Source organism: Rhipicephalus sanguineus, chromosome 9, assembly GCF_013339695.2.
Source record: "Rhipicephalus sanguineus isolate Rsan-2018 chromosome 9, BIME_Rsan_1.4, whole genome shotgun sequence".
Lineage (NCBI taxonomy): Eukaryota > Metazoa > Arthropoda > Arachnida > Ixodida > Ixodidae > Rhipicephalus > Rhipicephalus sanguineus.
The window spans coordinates 138,534,634-138,557,853 of NC_051184.2; positions in this window are offsets into that span (position 1 = coordinate 138,534,634).

A 23,220-nucleotide genomic window follows, 5' to 3' on the forward strand; every position below is an offset into this window, starting at 1 on the left:
TCAGTTTCAAGGAGCACTAATTAAAAAATAGGCGCATAGGTTTCGAGCGCGCAGGGCAGCTCATGCTTCACATTTGTATTCACAATTTGAACACAGTACCAAAACGATTCTTTGTTGTAATGTAGTTGATCGCACAGGTTCCTCTCAGATGTCTGTCTCCACCCTTCGGCGACAGCAGCGTAGTATCCGTGAAAGTCTGCAACAGTCATTAAGCGGTCAGTCTCGTCAAGGAGGTCCAACAGACCTGTGACATCCCATGCGAAGACTCGGTTGGATCAAGCCATTGACTGACGAGTGCGTGCAAACGAACCCCCAGTACGGGATAAAGTTGGTGTACCAGGGTACTCTCTGCCTCAAGTTCCTTGACGATTGAGAGCACGGCACACGAATTGGTCTTCAGAGACCTCACCTTAACGAGCAAGTCGTGCACAGCTTCAGGTGATGAAATAAGACTCTTGAGCTTCTCACACTTCGTTCCCTTGGCTTCGACGCTTCTCAAGAAAGACGAAATGGCGCGCCAGTTGTCCGAAGTATCTTCTAGAGCTTCGTAAAAAGAGAACCACCTCAGCGAACATACGGTTTTCAGCGACTTGATGGGAATGCCCATGGCCAAGCACACAAGACCAAACTTATGGCGCAGCTCCCGCGACGACCTCAACAGGGCAGGAAAGGGCACTACAAAATCGTGAACTACGTTGAACGAGCTCATCCTGATTCCATCCTCCAGAGCGTTGTTAAGTAGGTGGCGTGGATCTTTGAATTGAAGCGCCTTGAATTTGGGGTTCGAAAGTTGCAAGACCTTGTGAAGCTTCTGCATGTAGGAAGCTGAGTCGGAGCACCCTACAGCTACATCGCCTAATACAGCTAGGCGTGGTAATCTATAAATCGGTCATACCAGAAGATGTATCAATGAGCGCTTATAACTTGCCCTTTCGATAAAGAACAGCACGAGGTCACATTGGCCCTTGAAATCAGAGTTTATCGAATAAATCCGAATTGTTAAAAATTTTATCAACGAATTTTATCGAATTTTTTTCGGATAAAGCTGAAAACACGGAGCCCTAGCTATAGGGTTTGGTTCACAGCTAAAAAAATGAACTCGTTTGAGAGCAACTCCTCTTCCATGGGGGTGCAGTGAAACTTTGGTGTGTTCAGTGATTCGCCGTTACACTAGATGATGGCTCACTAAGTGGCTCTAAAGATCCAGCATGCTTGTGAACATGTGCAACATGAACACGACTTTCGACAAGACATCTGTCGTGTAGTATGTGCACTGGCGTAGCATTGGGGGGTAGGCCCTCCTCGAAGTTTTTCGATTTTGCCTGTGTATATATACACACGCACACATACAAACGCACGGACATAGGTATGGTATGCATAAGCATGGCCAGCATAGCTTCTGTCGAGAGCCACAAGGTGCACTATTGCTGTTTATCCTGCGCAATCGCTTCAAGACGCCACACTACTACAATTTTGTCATCAGCTGCCATTAGCATCCAGCCCGCTTGTTGGCCAGCACTGTGCTCTGAGGAATAACGGCATTTTTCAACAATTTCAATGACGACATTCGACATTCATCTAGGAAAACAAGTCTCTTCCGCTTGGATTTTTTCTGAAATAACAAAACATGGCACGTTCTACGAAATGGTTACTCCTTGAAGCTCGTCGCATACAGTACACTGTTAGCAAAAGTTTCATTCGTGCTGCTCGGCTATTGTTTTCTTGCCTGTCTGATGCCGAATACCATGTCAGACGTCCGATCATCTGTACGCACTATGGCTTTATTGAAAGCTCAACTACTCTTAATGAAGGCTTGCACTGGTGCGGCTTAGGAGAGGAGCTTTGTCAAAGCAGCCTTTCTTTAATTCAACCACTCATTTTCAATGATCATGAGCTAAGACTGGCGTACCTCCACAGTGAGCGGTGGTGATGTCAGCAGCTTGGTTCAGGCACGGTCATGGCATTTGAGCAAAATAGGGCACCGTATGATCCGCTCTGAGGATTTTTTCAGGGTAGGATTGCAACGTTCAATGTCTTTCAGTTCAATGAGGCTGCAAAGCAGCTTTTTCCCCCTTTTGAACATCCACGAAATTCTATAAGAGTGAGGTGTAGTGCTTGTTGTTACCGTAAAAGCTCAACATTTTTCTCTCAGCGCCTAGCTGCTGCGGGACCTTCCACCTACAGGGTAATGTGTAACCTGTGACAGAAGCCTCGCTATCAATGAAATGTGTCAACTGGCTCGTTGTGCATTGTTATTGTTTATGTGATGATCTGTTCAACCTTCTTTTTTGGGGCAAACGAAATGGCAGGCTCATGACCATCTGGCTCTCTCTAGTTTTCTGGCTTGCTCGAAGAAGTAGAATCTCAAGCTTTTCTATCTTTATGCAGTTTCTTTGCTGAGGGTTTGCAGGGGGCAGAGGTATTTCAGGTTGTGCAGACGCCCCCCAAATGCTTCTCACACTGCACCAGGGACCAGATGTTTCTCTAACATAGTGGCGCGAAATAATATTCTTGCTGCATAGAACAATGGGGAGAGACTTGACATTAACCAAAATCTTTCCGGCAAATTTTCTTCTGCCACTTTGCACATAGTTCCTCATCAACAGGCAACTGGCCATTCAACATGCTTGCAGCCTTTCCAGATTGCATGTTGCAAATAGCACGCATCATGTGTGCATCATCTAAACACTGCAGCAGAAGCACCAAACACACACGCAGTCACTTCATAAGAGTAGGCAGACTTGAAAACGAAAAGTTACATTGTGGAAACTGACTGCCACAGTTTGAAAGGTGATGCATCTGGCAACGAGCTATGTTTACGAGTAATTATATAAGTTTCCTTGAAGCATTTGTATATAGTCATAAGGCCAGATTCTCTCAACAGGCACGTGCTCTACCCCACTGCTTCATATTACCTGAAGAAGCAATTAACATGCGAAGGTGGTTGTGTCCGTGGTGTTATAATGATGTCTCCTTCAAACTTGTACATTTATTTGTCCTCGTAAGCATGGTATTGGTGTGGTAATGATTGTGTAGTTAGCTTTTGTTTTGAAGGAGCACAGAAAAAAAAGACTCATCTTGGACTTCTGTGCTTGTGAAAAATGTATTGGCTGGATGCATTATTGATATTAAAGAGATATACACGACTTCAGTTCATTGTGCTTTTTACCCAACGTGGTAGCTAAGAGGCTATAGCATTTAGCTGCTCAGCATGAAGCATGCACGTTTGAATCTGTCCATGATAGCCACACTTAAATGAGGGTGAAATGAAGAAACATGCATGCACTTTAAATGTGATTTAAGTACACATTGAAGCTCCTGATGTGGTATAAATTATTCCAGAGTCCCCTGCTACACCATGCCTCATTATGTTTTCCCAATGTAAAGCCCAAAACCTTATCTTGTCCACTTTCTTTGTTATTTTTATCTTGGCAAGGACATGGATATGCACATGCTGTTCTGTGCTAACCCCAAAAAGTGAATCTTCAGTTCTTGAAATTGGAATTCAATTCTTAATTTGCTCTCTTCATTTACATGTATAGTTCGGTCCTGACAATACCATGGAAAGGGTGTTCCATGGCCATATTATAAATTTTTAAAATGGATATTCATGTCAACATGGCTGCACAATACAAATGAACGAAAAGAGAGGACACAACGCATGCACTGTGTTGTGTCCTCACTTCTGTCTTCGTTCAATTTATGCTATGCAGCCATGCATGTTGATATTCAATCACCAACTCACCCAAGCTACAAGCTCTATCAACTATATTCATGGCTGGGGCAGTTTCATCATGGCTGCATGCTTCTCTGTCTTGTGCACTAGCACGTGCACTGGCACATTGGGCACTAGCATACTTTTTATAGATATACAGCACAATCAGTTTTCAGTTGATATATATGTGTATAAAGGCATCAGGTTTCAGGACAGAAAATACTAGCAAATAAAGATGTAGTAATGCAGAAGTGTGTCTCATTACTCAAGGCACACTTCTGTTGTCACAATTGGATGCATGCTTAGACAACAAATTTCTGTTGTACCACGAAACGTTTTCGTAGTACTACAAATTTTTGTCGCATTAGTTGAGGAAGGCTTCTGTTGTCACAATTGAAGACACACTAAGACAACTAGTTTCTGTTGTAGCACAACACATTTCTGTAGTACAACAAAATTTTGTCGCATACTGCAGGGACATTCCTGTAGTAACAGCCGGTGCCTATTGTGACAACACATTTTTATAGAGTACTATAAACATTTGTCGTAGTACTACAGCTTCCTTTTGTACCACTACACATTCGGCACAACACACTTCTGTTGAGACGACAAAAATATGCGCTGCACAACAGAGAAGTCTGTCCCCACAATTGGAATGTGTAGTAACTACAGAAAAATCTTGTTGCGACAACAGAAATTTCTGTTGTCTCAAGGCAAGTCCTGTTGTCATTTTCAACTGGGGATGGCTCTGCAACTGTTAGCGCATCTGCAGGAACGGTTACCTTCTTTGCAAAAGCCGAAATCTATCATTTTGGAGCGTCTCTTGGGGCTACGTCAACTGCTGTGGAGCTTCTTACACTCCGCAGTGCACTTCGAAGAATTGAACTAGAGTCGCCACTAAAATGGGGAATATTTACAGACTCGAAGTCAGCCCTGCAGTGTCTGTCGACGTCGTGGCGCACAAGACCAACTAGTATGGGAAATAAGAAAAAAAAAAAACTATCAGCAATTGAAAGAAAAAGGGCATGAAAACACTTTTCAGTGGCTTTCAGGCCACTGTGTCATCGAAGGCAATGAACATGCCGATAATTATGCAAGGAATGCTCATGAAACTGGCGCGCAGGAAGTCATTCCACGATCAAGAAGCGATGCAGCATCAAAGATTCGCTCGCTCGCACGTGATCTAACGCATTCAATGTGGAATACATCCGATTTTCTGCATACCCCTTTCACCGTCTGGATCCATCACTTCAACTTGAAATCCCATGCTAACTATCCCGATCCGAAACAGCAGTCCTCTGCCGCCTGTGTGTCATTCACGAACAGCTCTGCCTACCGAATCAGAATGGCAGACAGTGCTTCCTGTCATCACCGTGGCAGCAAGGAAACCATCGCGCATGTCATGTTGTATCGTACTCAATACAGCTCCCAGAGAGAAGAGCTCTCAGCAACGTTGGCATGCCTCGATGATCGGCCGCTTTCCGAGCAATCAATTTTGGACAGGCGGAACGTTCAAGCTAGTAGCCAGAAAGCGACGAAGGCGCTGCTGAAGTTTCTGCTGTCAAACGGCCTTCCTAAACGGCTATGGCACTCCCTTGCTTCAGTGTGTCTGCGTTTTTATTGCGATAGCAATTATATGGACAGTCTCGGCTGGATTTTGCCGTCGCCGTCGCCGTCGTCATGCACCGTATATGTATAAGTATGTATATATATAAAAAAAGCCCCAAAGAAAAATAATTAAACGGCTGCGCTTATAAGCGTTTCTTCATTACCAGCGAGATGGGATGGCGTTAGGAGCGCGACAGGCGCATTTAAAAGTCGTCGGCGAGCTCGCTCGCTTCTTCTTATACTTGCGCAAGGAGAACCTTGCCCTCCCGCTGTCTGCTCGCGCGGTTTTCATGTGCTGAAGGGAAGAGGGATGTTTCACGCTTTCACCGTGATGTCCGCGCTCATGTTACGGAGCGTACGAAAGCCACTCGAGCTCAAGGGACGCCGCTAAACGAACAAACAGAAGATGAGCGCGAACTATCAAGTGTCACAGCTCGACACTTGAAGCACGCTAGTTTCCTTCGCTGCTTCGGCCGCCTTTGCAACAGGAGCGCTGTTCAAACTGAGAGTATCCATTGGCGAGCGTCACTTCATATAGCATTAGTTTCTTGCTATCGCATTCATTGCTTCGGCCTTGCGGCGAAACTGTGACTTTTTATTGCGAATGCAATTACAGTAAAACCTCGGTGACACGAATCTCGCGGGGTTACCAAAAACATTCGTATCATCCGAAATTCGTATCACCAGAAAACATGGAAAATCAGTATGAGACAAAAGGAAGTTGGCATACGCTTTTATTTAGTGTTCTTCAGGGTCGCAGCGACGTCATAAACAGCGCTGAATGATTGCCAGTAAAGTTTTTAGATGTCAGCGATCATACTAGCACTTGTAAATATACGGCGCGTGCACGCCTGTGTAATTAATTAATGAACCAGATGTGTTGTGCCCCGTGACCGCTAGTAGCCCCTTCCTAATCTTACCACGCTTTTGCGCGTGACAACAGAGTACTGCGGCGAAAGTGATTTAAAAGCGCTTTGCACACGATAGAGAGGCCAAGCTCTTTCGCCAAGACCCTCCGCTTCGTCTCTTGGGGTCTTAGTCCACCTTTCAAGAGGTACTGACACCTTTTTTCCAAGGCGAGTTTACTCTCCCATACAAATCTCCTCTATACACAGATGGCTCTGAGCAAGTGAGAAGCTCAGAAAATGTTGATAAGATATTTTATTTCGATATTGAAGTCAATTTTTACATGGCGCACCTACTGACATCGATACCAGCTTGACGTCAGGCTACAGTACAAATTCTGGTGACATCACGCAGCAGTCTCGCTAGTTGTGATGACGTTAGGTACCAAAACTTCCAAGATGGCCGCTTGTGCGTCACGAAAACTTCCAAAATGGCTGCTTGTGCATCACCAACGGAGCCACGGTGCGGAGTGGCCGTGGAAACGTCACTATATATTGTGCGAGCACGCGACGAGAAGCTCATACCCGTGTTGTGACGTCAGGGTACAGTACGAACCGAAACTAGCTTTTAAAAACATACTGTAATTACTTTTTCAGGGTGCACTTGCGCTTAGCACTACCTTTTCTAGGCTCTTGAGGGCTTGACCCTTCATTTGACGCAAAAAAACGACAACTGAAAATATTCGTGTCAGTACCCCTTTATTGGTACTTCATGACGGACCCGCAGCCCAGGTTTCAGTCTTGTTTCATAGAACGTCTGATTGCGGGGACATGGCTTGTAGCGACGTGGCAGGCACGTGTTAACACAGTATAAAAAATCACAGCATATCCACGGGGTGAATGATGATGAGTGGGGCGAAGCTACGGAGGGAATCATCTGTAAACTGTGAAACTCTTCCGTGAAATGCGCCCAGTACATAATATAAAGAGTGTGAAACATCGTGTATATATTAAACATCAAACTTTTATTGTACTGTTGGTTTACATGGTCCCTTCATTATCACTTGTGATCGGTGAAATGCAAGGAAGAAGTCCGCTCCCGAGCGAAAGAGCGCCAAGAGCGACCGCATTCCCCGCTCGCCCTGTGCGAATTAAAGGCAAGGCTAGAGGGAAGACAGGACGCGCGTTCCACGACGCGAGGTCGGTAGCATGCCCAACGAAAGTTAACGGAACGCGATCGTGCAAGTGCTCCGGCTTCGCATCGCCTCATGGTTCCATTTAGCGTCCCAAAACCAAACATATTGCTCAAGGTGTGCCTTGCGTTTTTCGTAGAAATAATTTCTTTATCATGTACATTAAGACGAAAAATTGAAAGCTCACTAGAGTGTATCGCCCGCAAAGTATGTCTTTTAGTGTGATTTAACTCTCGTACGGCAGGGTCCTCGCGCCGTTGCCGGTCCACCTCGCCCGTTGACGATCGGGCGAGGTGGCTACATGCAACTACTACTACTACACTTTAAGAAAAACATCTGGCGTTCTTTCGTTCTGCTTTTACAAAACACCTGGCGTCTTTCGTTGGTTTATTTCATCAATCAACGGCGTTTTGAACAAAATTTTTATTGTTTAATCACGCACAGGAGAAATCTCACCAGGCACTACCTTGGAGGTAAACAATGGCTGCTAATGGCAATGAGAGACAGAAGAAGTCGGCTTTTAGCTAACACTTACACTTCTACTTCTACTAACGTTTCCTACTGGAACATGCCAATGGCTGCTAATGGGGAATGAGAGACAGAAGAATTCGGCTTTTAGTTAACGCGCACGCTGCGAATTTTTTATTGTTCAACAACGCACAGGAGAAATCTCCCACCGGCACCACCTTGGAGGTCAAAGCGTAAGACTTGTTACTCACTACTACGGCCACGACGACTACGAGGGACGAACGGGTGCCGCCTTAAGGAGCTTCGCCCCTAAAACGCTGCTGCCTCGAACATAGAAGCACGAGTCAACGCGTCGGGGAAAAAAAGCGCGACGTGAACGTCATCTGTAACCTAAACGCGAAGGCGCCTAAAGGCCTCCAAGATTCGGGCGCACTGTCTCGCGGGCAGCACCTGTTCGTACCTGTGCGCTAGCGTACGTTCGTATCAAACGTCGCAGGGTGCAAATCGGTTCGCGACAACCGTACTCCAATACATTGCAGGATAATGGGCATTGGCCGGGACCACAGAAAAATTCGTATCACCCTGAAATTCGTACGAGCCATGATCGTATCAAAGAGGCTTTACTGTATATGGACAGTCTCGGCTGATTTTTGCCGTCGCCGTCGCCGCCGTCATGCTGCGTATATGTATAAGTATGTATATATACATCAATATCCCAAAGAAAAATGAATCGGAAAAACACTTCCGAAGCGCGGAATCGAACCAGCGACCTCTGAATTCGCAGCGCGATGCGCTAAGCGCTACTCCACAAAGCGTACATCCCTCTGGCAGCTAACGACGAACGTTATATACACACCATTTACCGTTTGCAGTCCTCCGAGACGGAGGCGCTTATAAGCGTTTCTTCATTACCAGCGATATGGCTCTAGGAGCGCGCGGGCGCACTTAAATGCGTCGGCCAGCTCTCTCGCTTCTTCTTATATTTGCGCAGCGAGAACCTTGCCCTTCCGCTGTCTGCTCGCGCGGGCGCTCGAACAAACTACCGCAGTGTTCATGATTCTCAGCAGATCGAGCTACGTGGTAGCTCTCACCGCGCGTCGCGTGCGTGTAGCTAAAAGCGTGTCAGATGTCGTGCACGTAACGTACGTGTACTTTTCACGTTTGCGTATGAGAAGCCCCTACGTACGTGAAATTAAAACTGTCTAGTAGCTGCCGGGTAGTGATGGACGCACGGTAGTCGCAGCGCGTCCATCAAGGGCCGCTTTTCTTGCTATCGCATTCATTGCTTCGCCCTTGCGGCGAAACTGTGACTTTTTTTCTTTATATTGTTATGTGCCGCTTACCTAGAGGACGAAGAAGAGGAGGACGGGGTTCGTTGCTGTTCCGCCATCTTGGTTGTTACCCCGATCACTGCGGTTGTGTGAATATTGTAAATACAGCCTTCTTCTGTCGTCTCCCCGTAACATCTTTGGTGGAGGCGCGGGGTATATCCGAAGCTCACCACGGAACTTCGCAGCGGGCGTCTCCTTGGGCAGTCACTCATGTCGACAGGCAGGCCCGTTGATCCAGCCCCCGTTACGCCAACTAAACCCAGCCACGTTGTTGTGACCCATCTTCGAGACCCTGGTACCTTCTGCGGAACTGACAACGTGCACGTCGAAAAGTGGCTGGCCGACTACGAGCGCGCCAGCAAAACCAACCGGTGGGATCCCAGTTTGATGCTGGCCCACGTCAGTTACTACCTCCGGGCAACGGCCAGTGTGTGGTTCGACACGCACGAGGAGGAGCTGACCAGTTGGGATGTATGCAAACAAAAAATGAAAGAATTTTTCGGAAAGTCTATTGCTCGCCAACGAGCCGCCGCGAAAGAACTTTCGTGCCGTGCACAAACCTCGAGCGAGCCGTACACGGTGTACATCCAGGATGGCTTAGCCTTGTTCCGGCAAGTTGACGACCAAATGCCCGAAACTGACAAAGTCAGCCACATTCCTAAAGGCATCGCCGATGACGCATTTCACTTATTAGTATACAAGGACAGATCCACCATCGACGATATCATCAGGCAGTGCCGACGCTTTGAAGAAGCGAAGAGTCATCGAGTCACGCAGCAATTTGTTCGGCTCCCTAACACCGCCGCCACGTCGTCGTGCGAAGACGTCCAGCTCCAGCCACCGCCCAGTACCGAAAACTGCCTGCGCTTTGTGCGGCGCGAGATCGGGGCAGCATCCCCATCCACACCGCAGGCCCGTTCTTACGAGGAGACCCGCCCGACAGTGTCCTTAATCCAGGCCTTCGTGCGCGAAGAACTGGCGAACGCAGGTATCCAGCCCGTATGTGCCCTAAGTCGTCCCGCAGTCACCACTGCTCCCTCCTACCGCCCACAACCGATCTATTCCAGGTTCCGTGATCCGAACCAGTGGCGCACACGAGATGACAGGCCGATATCCTTCAATTGCAACGGGGTCGGCCACATTTCTCGCTATTGTCGTTATCGTCGGCCATTGTCTCCTCGTGAAACCTAGCGTGCAGAGAACACTCGATCCTCACCTTTCTACGCCTGCGAAGACCCTCCGAAACTTAACGCCCAAACCTCGGCCCCACGTTACGACCGCTGGCCGTCCCCGCACAACCAGCGACGTTCTCGGTCACCTTTGCCCCGTCGCTCACCTTCGCCGTACCCTCGCCGTCCCTCCTCGGAAAACCGACCAGTGCAGCTCCCGGAGGTGATGCTGCATTGGCCTACCGACCCGGAAATCCTCTGTTGACCCTGGCTACCCGACAAAATCCTTTGGACGTAGAAGTAGACGGCGTGCGTGTTTCGGCGCTCATCGATACTGGCGCCCAATTATCAGTAATGAGCACTCACCTTTCTCGCCGTCTTCGCAAGTTTCTGACTCCCGCTTCATCACCTGTTTGTGTAGCCGATGGCGGTACACCTCGCGTTCTTCGAATGTGTACTGCGCGTGTGAGCTTCGATGAGCACATGACCTCAGTTCTCTTTGCTGTGCTGGACGAGTGCTCCCATGACCTCATTCTCGGCCACGATTTTCTGAGCACGCATTCAGCCCTTATCGACTGTTCTTCTGGCCTTTTACAGTTAGAGCTTCCTGCTATGCCTGACCTCACCGTCGCATCGCCACCACGTTTATGCGCTGTCCAGTTGGTTCGCTTGCGCCCAGGTACAGCTACTTACGTCTCATTCACCCCGGACCCTCCTGTCCGTGATGGCGACTACCTGATTACCACTTCCTTGGACGTTCTTCTGACGCGACGTGTAGCTCTGTCTCACTCCCTTGTGACTGTTTCTGCGAACCGAGCATGTATACCTGTACTCAACTTCGGACGTTGCGCACAGTTGCTTCCCGAAGGTATCACGCTGGGCACTATATCACCTTTAGACACACACGACCCTGCGGCCCTAGCCATTGATACTCCACCACCGGCTTCAGGAAGCCCTGCTGCTAGCGCAACACTTGATGACCCGCTTGGCGACATGATTGCCCCGGACCTTTCCCCTTCCCAAAGCAAGGAATTACGCCTTTTGTTGGCGTCATACCGCGACGTTTTCGATTTCGCTTCGCCGCAGTTTGGCCAAACATCTCTGGTCACGCACTGTATTGATACCGGGGACGCAAGATTCATTCGTCGACGTCCTTACCGTGTCTCTGCTACCGAGCGCGGCGTCATTCAAGCGGAAGTCGACAAGATGCTCGCTAAGGACATCATCGAGCCATCTTCGAGTCTTTGGGCGCCCCTGCGGTTCTTGTAAAGAAGAAGGACAACACCTGGCGGTTCTGCGTCGACTATCGGCACCTTAACAAGATCACCAAGAAAGACGTCTACCCTTTGCCGCGGATAGACGACGCCCTTGATTCTCTTCATGGCGCATGGTGCTTTTCTTCTAAAGACCTTCGCTCAGGCTATTGGCAAATAGCTGTCGATGAAAATGATCGGGAGAAGATGGCCTTTAATACACCGGATGGACTCTACCAGTTTAAAGTCATGCCCTTTGGGCTGTGTAACGCGCCCGCGACATTTGAGCGCATGATGGACTCCCTCCTTCGGGGTTTCAAATGGTCCACATGCCTCTGCTACCTCGACGATGTCGTCGTTTTCCCACCTAAGTTCTCAAGCCACCTACAACGCTTGTCGGCTATTTTACAAGTCTTTCGCACCGCAAGTCTTCAGCTGAACTCTTCGAAATGTCGCTTTGGCCGCCGCGAGATCACCGTGCAAGGCCATCTTGACGCTGCGGGTAAACGGCCTGACCCTGCAAAAATACGCGTCGTTACGAACTTCCCCACTCCACGTTCTTACAAGGACGTTCGGTCGATTTTTGGCCTATGCTCCTATTTTCGCCGCTTTGTTAAAGATTTTGCAGCGATTGCGCAGCCCCTCACATGCCTTCTTAAAAAGGACGTCCCCTTCTCTTGGGGTCCTGCCGAAGCGGCGGCTTTTTCTCATCTCGTCGACCTACTCACATCGCCCCGTGTGTTGGCTCATTTCGACGACCCTGCACCCACCGAAGTACGTACCGATGCCAGTGGTCATGGAATCGGCGCTGTTCTCGGCCAAAATCAACGTGGTCAGGATTGCGTTATTGCATACGCCGGCCGCCTTCTTTCCGCAGCTGAACGGAATTCTTCAATAACGGAGAGAGAGTGCCTCGCTCTTGTTTGGGCCGTCGGCAAATTTCGTCCTTATCTGTACGGTAGACCCTTCACCGTTGTCAGTGATCACCACGCCCTCTGCTGGCTGTCTTCTCTTGGTCGTTGGGCATTGCGACTTCAAGAGTACACGTACACTGTCGTCTACAAGTCTGGCCGCTCGCATCAGGACGCCGACTGCCTGTCTCGTTATCCCGTAGACCCACCAGAACCTTCGGCGAACGATACCATTCCATCTGTGCTCGCAATAACTGACCTCTTCAACATCTCTGCTGAGCAGCGCCGTGACCCGACTGTCCGCAAGATCATTGACCGCCTCAACTCACCGACTCCTGATTCCTCCCTTCGTCTCTTCGTACTACGCGATGGAGCCTTGCTTCGTCGCAGTTTCATACCGGACGGTCCTGACCTGTTGCTTGTGATTCCGGCACACCTTCGTACGACTGTTCTGGCCCAACTTCATGATGTGCCGACAGCGGGGCACCTCGGATTTTCCCGCACCTACGATCGTGCACGCCGTCGTTTCTACTGGCCAGGAGTGTATAGGTCGGTACGCCGTTACGTGACTTCGTGCGACCTTTGTCAGCACCGGAAGAAGTCTACACTCCCGCCTGCTGGCCGTCTTCAATCACTCGACATCCCATATGAGCCGTTTCATCGTGCCGGCCTCGATTTGCTTGGTCCATTCTCTACGTGTGTCTCGGGAAATCGATGGATCGCCGTTGCCACGGACTATGCTACACGGTTTGCAATTACTCGTGCACTTCCAACCAGCTGCGCCACTGACGTAGCAGGCTTCTTGCTCCATAACGTCATCCTGCAACACGGGGTACCGCGCCAGCCCTTGACCAACCGTGGCAGACAGTTTCTTTCCACGGTCATCAATGACATCCTGACGTCTTGTTCGACCAAACATAAGCTAACTACGGCCTACCATCCACAGACGAATGGCTTGACGGAGCGGATGATCCGGACCCTTACCGACATGCTAGCAATGTACGTGTCGGCCGACCACCAAGATTGGGATACAACATTGCCTTTTGTCACGTTCGCGTATAACTCGTAGCGTCACGAGACAGCTGGTTCTTCACCTTTCTTTCTGTTATTCGGCCGAAATCCAGCGTTGCCTATGGACACGATGATGCCTCCTTCCATGTGCCCTCCTACTGAGTACGCTCAAGAAGCCATTGCCCGCGCCGACCATGCACGTCAAGTTGCGCGCGTTCGGTTAACCGAATCGCAAGCGGGCCGACAATCTCGCTACGATCGCCGTCACAGAAGCGCCCACTTTCTTCCTGGATTTCTGGTCCTCCTCTGGTCTCCAGCACGTCGTGCTGGGCTTTATGAAAAGCTACTCTTCCCGTACACCGGACCATACCGTGTATGCGGCCAAGTGACTGACGTGACGTATGAAATCGAGCCATTGTGCTCGTCCTCGTCGACTCAGCCCCGCACCGACATTGTTCACGTTGTCCGTCTGAAGCCGTATCACATACCGGAACCCACCGACGCCCCTGTATAGTGACCATTCTCGCGACCGTCTTTGCCCGGGTGCACCGAGTCGGCGCTTTCACCACCGGAGGGTAATGTTATGTGCCGCTTACCTAGAGGACGAAGAAGAGGAGGACGGGGTTAGTTGCTGTTCCGCCATCTTGGTTGTTACCCCGATCACTGCGGTTGTGTGAATATTGTAAATACAGCCTTCTTCTGTCGTCTCCCCGTAACAATATTTTCTTTTACCCTGCCATTTTTTTTTCTTCCTTACCTTTCTATCCGCCCTTAACCCTTCCCCAGTGCATAGCAGCAAACCGAAAAATTTTCTTCTGGTTAATCTCCCAGCCTCTCACTTAACCTTCCTCTCTCTGTAGAGCTTATACTGACAGGTCTTATTCAAACCCTTGCCTGTCCGCGGCTGTCAGAACTTCACCTAAGTATACATCCTCGTGTGCGTGGTTCGCTGCCATCGTGTATTCCTGGTAACTTCACTGCGCCGATGTTATCGTCTTGAAGCTCTGCCACAGTGTCAGCGGCATTCTCCAACGCGGCAGTTCAAGACAGGTTCTGCAATATTTATTTTCTTTCCTACGTGCATTGCGACACGAAATGCGTTTTCACGTTTTCTCCGTCAACTGAAGTGACAGGACTTGCTCTTCAGGAAGCCTTGGAAGATTCACTTCACCGCTTTAACTTTCATGATGGGAACTTCTTTTCACGTTATCGAAGTCATCTGGACGATCTCCTTTTCTAGTAGCTTTTTTCCTGTTTGCTTTTACTTAAGAAAGCAGATAATGAGAAGGGAGCTAATTCGTGGCATTCAGCTCAACGAATCAAAGGCGCTCTTTCCCGCCGGCGCAATGTCGAGACGGTAAATTCGATATTCTTTGGTCTTATTGCCGGAACCCTAATCAGATAATCCCTTCTGTATGGTACCGTTTCCTCCGTTTGCGTCTCACACAGCTCGATGACTCTCCAAAGCTATCTTTTCAGTTGACACTGTAATCTAGCCCAGCAGACATCATAGCTAGCGCCTTGACTCTCAGTAGGAAAGCATTTACTAGTAGAGACGTTGGAATGTTGGTGTACTGAAATTCTTCAGTAGCGCCTTCTTTAAGATAAACTGATCAATGACATTTAGTTGCACTCGGTTCGAAGCGGCGACTGGATAGCTTCAATGTGGAATTCGGCCTTTATGTGTTCATTCTGATCGAATTGTGACTTGTCACGACACCTAAATACGAAAAGGAAGGTGAGAAATGCACAGTCGCGTAAAGCATCAATGTGAGAGATTATTGCGATAGGGTGCGGCACGGAGATGAGTGCATGTGCGGAGAAGTGAGGAGGGGTAGTGCGATCAGTAACACCAGCATGCAATTCATTGATTTTATTGCGGTGACTGAACATTGAAGGTCCCTGCACAAATTTTAAAAAAAAATGCGGGAAGTTTGCACTCATTCGCGCAAAGCTTGTCACAGCGAAGCGGCTCGATCCCCAAGTCGTCAGTCTAACACCGGTTGATGCTATGTTGTAACTGGTTCTTGCTTGGTTTTGCTATGCTGGAGCTAGGTTCGACCATGTTCGCTGTGCCACGGTTTGTGCGACTGAGTGCGAATATTGCACATTTTTTTGTGTCTGTTTATTTCTATTTCTTTCTCTTTCTTTCCTACCTTTGTCTCGCCCTCTCTTTTTGTCGCTTGCTTCCACTTTCTTAATATCTTTTTTCTCGCCCTCTTTATCTCTTTCTCATTCTTTATATTCTATGCTTTATTTTCTCCCCTCCTCTTTTCCTTCTTACTCATCCTTACTTCCCTTTCCTACCCCCTTGCCCAACGACACTATACAAGTTCTGTGTAGTATTGTATACAGAACTTGTGGATAGGCGCATGGTTAAGGCGCTTGCCTTCGGGTCGTGGGTAGGCGGGTTCGAAAGCCGACGCCTAGTGAGGAGTTTTTTTCGCCAACATTTTCTCTCTTTCTCTTTCTTTCCATCTCTTTATTTCTTTCTCTCTTCCTCTCACCTATTTGCTATACGCCGCCCGTCTGTTGCGCTATTTCTGTGGCCCATACCAGTTCAGGATGATGATGATAGTTTTGGGTCACGATATTACGCCGATCTAGAACAACTTCGCTGTTAAAAGTGCTTTAACATTTCGATCTTCATAGTTTACCATATTCTTATTTTTTTATTCGCGCCGAGCTTGCTGAACCTGGATATTCGTAGCTCACTGACACTTCACGGAGTGCGAATTCTTCGACATAGATATCTTTTCCCGAAGTATTTCAGGAAACTAGGAAAAAAGCAATCGCAGTGACATAAATTATTGCTTTGCCTTTCTAAGAGAAATTCTTTAGCTTTGTTTTACCCAAACAGTTCTCAATAAAATTACGTTGAAATGAATATTCCATGCAAGGGATATATTTATGATTTGTGAACAATGGCTTTTTATCGATCTAATTTAACACGCCTCAAAACATTGAATTTTTTTCTTACACGATTTAGATATACATCTACTTTACTTTCATTCCAGGGACATTTTCTGTAACAAGTGTGAATGTTAAAGCGGCAGGCGTGTGCCACTATAAATAAAATATTCGTGAAATGAGCCTGATTTTACTATAATAATTATTGTATATTTTTCCATCAGTAAGTTTAGGAACCAACCATTGCAACCAACCATTCTTTTTTATGCGTTTAATTTGTCCGCCGTTTGATACCGTGTACCCATATTTTGAGGGCATGACTCATTGTCCTGATTGCATTGATTCCTGTGCATATACCGTGTTGTCTACATGTACGAAACAAACGAGGAAAATATTATAACAACCGCTACTATCCCTTGAACCAACTATTTCGAAAGCTGTTTTTGTTGGGTGGCTATTCTACACTAAAGTTCTAAAAGTAATATGCACAGTGTTAACTTAAGGTAAATCCACCAGCTGCTCCATGTTTTTGCCTACAGTAGTGAAACGTAGTGGTGGAGCAGAAATGCAGAGATGCGAGATTGAAAGGCATCCAGTAAAAGGAAACTGAGAAGGAACTAGCCATTGCGAAGGCGAGCACTACATTGTGAGAAGTACGTAGACCATTTAAATCGGATTATAGAGAGAAGGCGATATGAATGCAAGAGCAAACAGGTTCATGTGATGCTGTGGTTAAAACTGAAAGATGTCAAGGAATGGAAACTATCCATGTTTTCGTAACGAGTGCAAGCTATAATAGGTGTTGCGTTAAAAAAACGTAGTTCATGCAAAATTACCGCTCCAAAGATCAAGAAATCTATTAATCATATTAACAACATGACGGCTGCAGCAATGAATGTATCTGATTATTGCTTTCAGGTACCTGTGTCATACAGAAGACATAAATTATGACGCTTACGATGGTTCAACTAATATTATTAGTCGTAATTTATCAAGATAACCGAAATGGTTGTCTAGAGAGGAACAAGACGACATAGCGCCCTTGTGCTAGGAATTAGCGTTCCGGTTGTTAGCTCCACAACATGACCGTACTTTATGTCACGCCGTATGACATTTTTCTTTCGTGTATAGCGGTTTAAAACGCATGGGAATGTACTTTGTTCTACAAATATGGAAGCTAGAACTTAGTAAATTCAAAATAAGAAGTCAGAAACAAATCTGCCGGGAGAATAAGGTTGAAGCAAGAAGAATGCACAAAACAACGAGGGTTACCTTAAAGAACGTTACAAAGATATTACCTTTGTATCTTGCTGATCCTTCCATTTGGAGCATTGAGACTAAATCTTATTTTGCTCGTACCAGAAAGACTGAATTGCAAAATAATTCATGAACTGCGCAGGAGATTCCCTTACGTTTTACTACTTGCTATTCTTTTGTGCCTTTGTGCAGATATGTGATGTTTCTGTCTCTTTCTCGTTTTCTACTTTTTCGTCCTTTAACTTCCCATATTCAGAAAGGAAATGCCAGCCAGCTTTGAAATACAGCCTGTGAGTGCAGGAGCCCACTGCGAGGAAACTTTTTTTTTTGCTAGCGCACTTGATGACGCTGTGCCTGTAACACCTTTTTAGGAGCGCATTTACTTTTATTTTCCGAACGAGGGCTCGGAGACGTTCGATTTTCCGCGTAAGCAGATAAAGGATGGTGCCATAACAATTGTGCTTTCGGAAAATAGGATTAATCTTTGGCGCAGGGAAAGGTATTCCATCCCATTACGCTTCGTCCGCTCTCTAGCTCTGGCTTCTGAAGCTGGTTTCGGGCCTTTCGCTAAAGATTTGCTGCATGCGCTTCGTTCAAAATCTTTCTTTTTTCGTAATGTGTTCTTATAAGCTTTTAACGTGTACAGTATTTTGTGTATGCAAAGGGCTTCACGGAATACCGGGTTGGCGGACGATGGTATAGACCTTATGCAAAATTGCTGCCATCTGTTGGAGGTTTGACGAAGCTAACGATTCGGCGCCATGTTGGAGGCTTGTGCCCGAATTCTATTGCTGTCGCCGCTATCACTTCTTGCTTGTATCCGCTTTGGTAGTCGGCAATCAGGGCATAAAAATGTCAGGCGGGCCTGTACACGTTACCGGCATTTCCTAGTTTTTACGTTGACGGTTATTACGTGTAAAGAACCGCCTCACAGCGAGAAGAAGGTGCAAGTTTGACACTGCGAGTCACGTGCAGGCCTGTCGTCGTCGATAATGAAGCTCTGCGCTAGGTTACAAATTGGCCTGTCTGTTTTCAGTGTAGCGAATAAAGCGTTGTTAGCTATCTGAATATCATGCTTGTATAATGTAGGATGGTTGGGAAGAGGCTTTATTTAGCGCGGCTAGGCGCAGCGATGACGGTAAGAAAGTGCAGTTGACCCAATTCAAAGCATATTTCATGAGGGACAGCCTATGTCGAGCCGACGTAGTGTCCATCTAATTTTAAATAAAACGTTGTCCTATTTTTATCTTTGAAATAATATTTCGCTGTTGTAGTCATCCGACCTATGTTATGTACAGAATTACCGTGCGATTAAAATGCAGAAAATTGCGCATCTCATGCACGTGGAAAGTGAACATGAAAAGTGTAGTGTCTCCTAGAAGTAGATGCCGATCAGCTGGTATTTTATTGAATATCCTTCCGATATGTGATCCTATATAACAGGAAACGCCAAGAATATTCGTGTTCACATTGTCGCTTTAGGGGCCTACTCGTGCTTTACAATTTAAACCCGTTGCGGCAAGGCTGTTTTGCTTCGCCGACTGAAACCGCCTCAGCGCGTAACCAGCGGTAGCGCACCCACGGTAGAATGTAGCACATTTCCCGGAACAGCATTTTATTTAGTTTCGTAAGAAAAGTACCACGCACTTGAAGCACCTGTTAACATTTCATAGCAAACTGGAGTGTACAGAGGATTTTTCCGAAGGGGGAATCAGCTTTTGGGAGAACCTGATTTGCTCTTCCTGGGGTATAAGTTAAACAAAAAAAAGTAAGGGGTGGGGGCGGTCAGGACATCCGGGCAACCCGTCTGAACCTGGCAATGATACCACATGAAATGCTTGAAAAATACGCATAGTGAAGACATACGCACGCAAAGCATCCCACCAGACGCTACCTTGTTAAACTCCACCATCGAAAACAAACTACAAACAACACGCTCCAGCACAATCGGTCCGTCCGCTGCAAATTAATGACGCGCACGAGCTATCTGTCTAACATGTAATTGTTATCGCAATTTAATAAACAAGCTAATATCAACAGCAGCGCAGGCATGCGCGAGTAGCCGCGATGCAGCTTTGAAGCTCGTACACAAAGCGGGTTTGTGCCTGCAGCAAGCACACGGTGCGGAAACTTTCTTGTTCTGGCATGACATGAAAGAGTGTTCTCTGGTGAGTGCCGATGCTGTCACATACCGCATATATTAACGGCGAACGGAAACACGGCGTTAGTCGTAAGCAGTAACCGAAGCAACGGAACGATCTGCTGATTCTCGTCGGCCACGAGGAAATGTACTAACATGGAGGCTTGTTTCCTGCAAACCTTCTTTCAGCATCCCAATTTCCTCAATCTCAGCAACACAGCACTCGAAAATATGTTGGCATTTTCGTTCTTATCAGCCGCCACACGTTGATATGTACGCTCCTTGTCTACATGCGGAGCGCGCTTAGCCTTCAACATGGCGGAAATGCACACAGCGGCCGCTAGATGGCAGCAGATTTTGCATAAGGTCTTTTGCATAAGGCCTGATTGCACCTCTGACTTCATGCACACCACTGAGTTCCCAAATGTAAGCCCCGGAACCATCACACCCTTCCACAGCCCTCGAAGCACCTCGTACCTAATCTATAGATATATTTTGATGCTTCATGCAACCACAATTATAGACATGTTTCTGTGTTTTCGCCTAGTGTTTCAGGAAAGAGAGATTAAAAGCGCAACTCTCAATCGCAATACATCGCTGCAAGGAATTTCCACTAGCAAAAAAGTTTCTGCAATAACAATTCTGTGTTTGTCTGGTTTATCTCCGCCCCGCCAGGTTGCGCCACCCATCCCCCATCTTATGTTTACGGCTACAGTAACCGGGTAGGATCATATCACAAAGAAGTTTGCGGACAGGCTAAAAACACATATTTTTCAGCATATATTGTAGCATCTTAATGACTGAAAATGATCATTCTCTGGGTATAAGCTTTAATGTTTTTCTTTCTAGACATGTTGAGGGTTGTTTGCCTACCGCTCTGGTATAGTAGCATGGGCATTCATCTAATGAACCTAAAAGCGCGGGTTTTATTCCCGGACCCGACTACCCAATTTCGGTGGGAGCAGGATTTAAAAACGCTCGCGCAGGCATACTTAGGTGCCGGCTAAATATGCTAACGTAGTGTGGTTTTGTTTCTTGTTTCTTTATTATTCTGTTCCTGATTTCTCGATATGAGGCATCCTTTTTACTTTATTCACACTTTTGCAGATCTGCCCTATTGCAAAACCCAGCGCCACTGGTACCAGCGTCCAGCGCCATGCCCGATTATGGGCCCAGCGTCGCGCTGGATACTGGGTCGCTGGAGCGGCGTTTTACTGGGAGGCGCTGTGTACTCAAGCGCAAAACGGCTCTACAGCGTTAAAGGGGCCCTCCAACACTTTGTTTGAAGCGTCTACATCACTGCTGACCGCATCAACGCGTAGTGGCGCTCGCCAGAACTATTGCGGGCGGAAATGACGAAGATGAGCGCTGGCCTATGATTGGATAAATGTAACGTTAGAAGTAATAGCGGCGTTGCATCACAAAAGGTGTTATTATTTTGTTTAGTTTTTCTTCAGCATGCTTTTTTCACTGAACACCAACTAGACAGACGATCTTAGACATTTCAGCTTTAAAACTGCAGCGCCCGGCAAAGAATGCGCCGAACGCCACGGCGCTGAAAGGAAACGCGCTCGGGACGCTCCAGGCGCCGTTGTTTGTAGAAACGGAAGGGAAAAAAATCACAGCATATCCACGGAGTGAATGATGATGAGTGGGCGAAGCTGCGGAGGTTCATCGGTAAACCGTGAATCTTCCGTGAATTCTGCCCAGTACATCATCACCGACGTGAGATCGGGCGCGTTTATACTAAAGGTTCGATGAGTTATGACGACTTGCAGCTCACATTAATTTTACATGTACGCTGTGAATTTTCATTGTTTAGAAAACCATTGCTTTAGAAAACATCTGGCGTCTTTCGTTAAGCAGCTGGCGGCTTTTCGTTTTGCTTTAGAAACATCTGGCGTTCTTTCGTTTTGCTTTTACAAAACATCCGGCGTCTTTCGTTGGTTTATTTCATCAATCAATGGCGTTTTGAACAAAATTTTTATTGTTTAATCACGCACAGGAGAAATCTCACCAGGCACTACCTTGGAGGTAGACAATGGCTGCTAATGGGAATGAGAGACAGAAGAAGTCGGCTTTTAGCTAACACTTACACTTCTACTTCTACTAACGTTTCCTACTGGAACATGCCAATGGCTGCTAATGGGGAATGAGAGACAGAAGAATTCGGCTTTTAGTTAACGCGCACGCTGCGAATTTTTTATTGTTCAACAACGCACAGGAAAAATCTCCCACCGGTACCAATTTGGAGGTCAAAGCGTAAGACTGGTTACGCACTACGACTACTACGACTACGACTACGAGGGACGAACGGGTGCCGCCTTAAAGGGCCCCTCACCAGCTTTGACACTTTTGAGCTAACGAGCGCAATGCATACACTGGGCGTTCACTATCACGTCTGCCGAAATTTGCAACGCTACGCGCCGCGGAAATGGGTCAAATTTCAAGGTGAACGCTGCTTGCCCTTCCTCTCGCGGGCGCGTGCTTTAGAGAATGAGGGGATGACGTACATGAGAAAATGGCCCTACGTATATGGTAGTGCTGTGACGTCGCTCCTCTACGTAGATGACTGTGCTCTGACGTCAACAGTGGCACGTGCCACTGCGATAATTATTTGACACGACATGTTTAGCTTGTGTAATTTCTTGCTTGAATAGTATAATAAAACTTGAGAGAAATAATGAGACACACAAAAGGAATGTGTGCGTCTTTTTCATTTTTTTTTGTAAATTGCAGCGAGATGCGGGGCTAATGTACCTCCCTTTCCCATGCGTTCGTGTCCCCGCGGTTAGCGCATCGAGCAGACGCCAGCCATGGAAACAAAAGTAATGTTCTGGCGCGTCCAAGCACTCATTATGCTCATTTATTCTACCGCGTCCAAGTAAACGTTAATGCGGCACTGGCTCATGATACCGCCAGAGCCGGCTCTGGATACCGCCACTCTCATGCCCGTTCAAATGTCTCAACTTTCATGCCCGTCCCGCAGAAACAGGCAGTACACCACAGAGAACGCCGACAAAACGCCCACGGCCGCTACATAAAAAAAAAAAAAAAGGTAGCGGCCGTGCAACGCTGCTCGCGTGCTCGGGCTGGCTCGGGTACGTCATGCGCACGTGACCATGCATGCGCACGACGTGTTCATGCGTATGTGTCAAGTGAAGAGGGCAGGGAAGGGATTTGGCTTGCTAAGGCTACACGGGGCGAGTGGCAAGGGTTTGAAACTCGCCTCCTCGCATCATGGTTTCGCGCCGCTACAAATTATTGTTTTTCTCAGCTCGTAATGAACCGATTTGAAAAATTCTTGCCGCATACTGCTCTTCATTTGGCACACAACAACTTCCAGCGTCTAACTAAAATTTGCTATGTGGCCTGGTGAGGGGCCCTTTAACGAGCTTCGCCCCTAAAA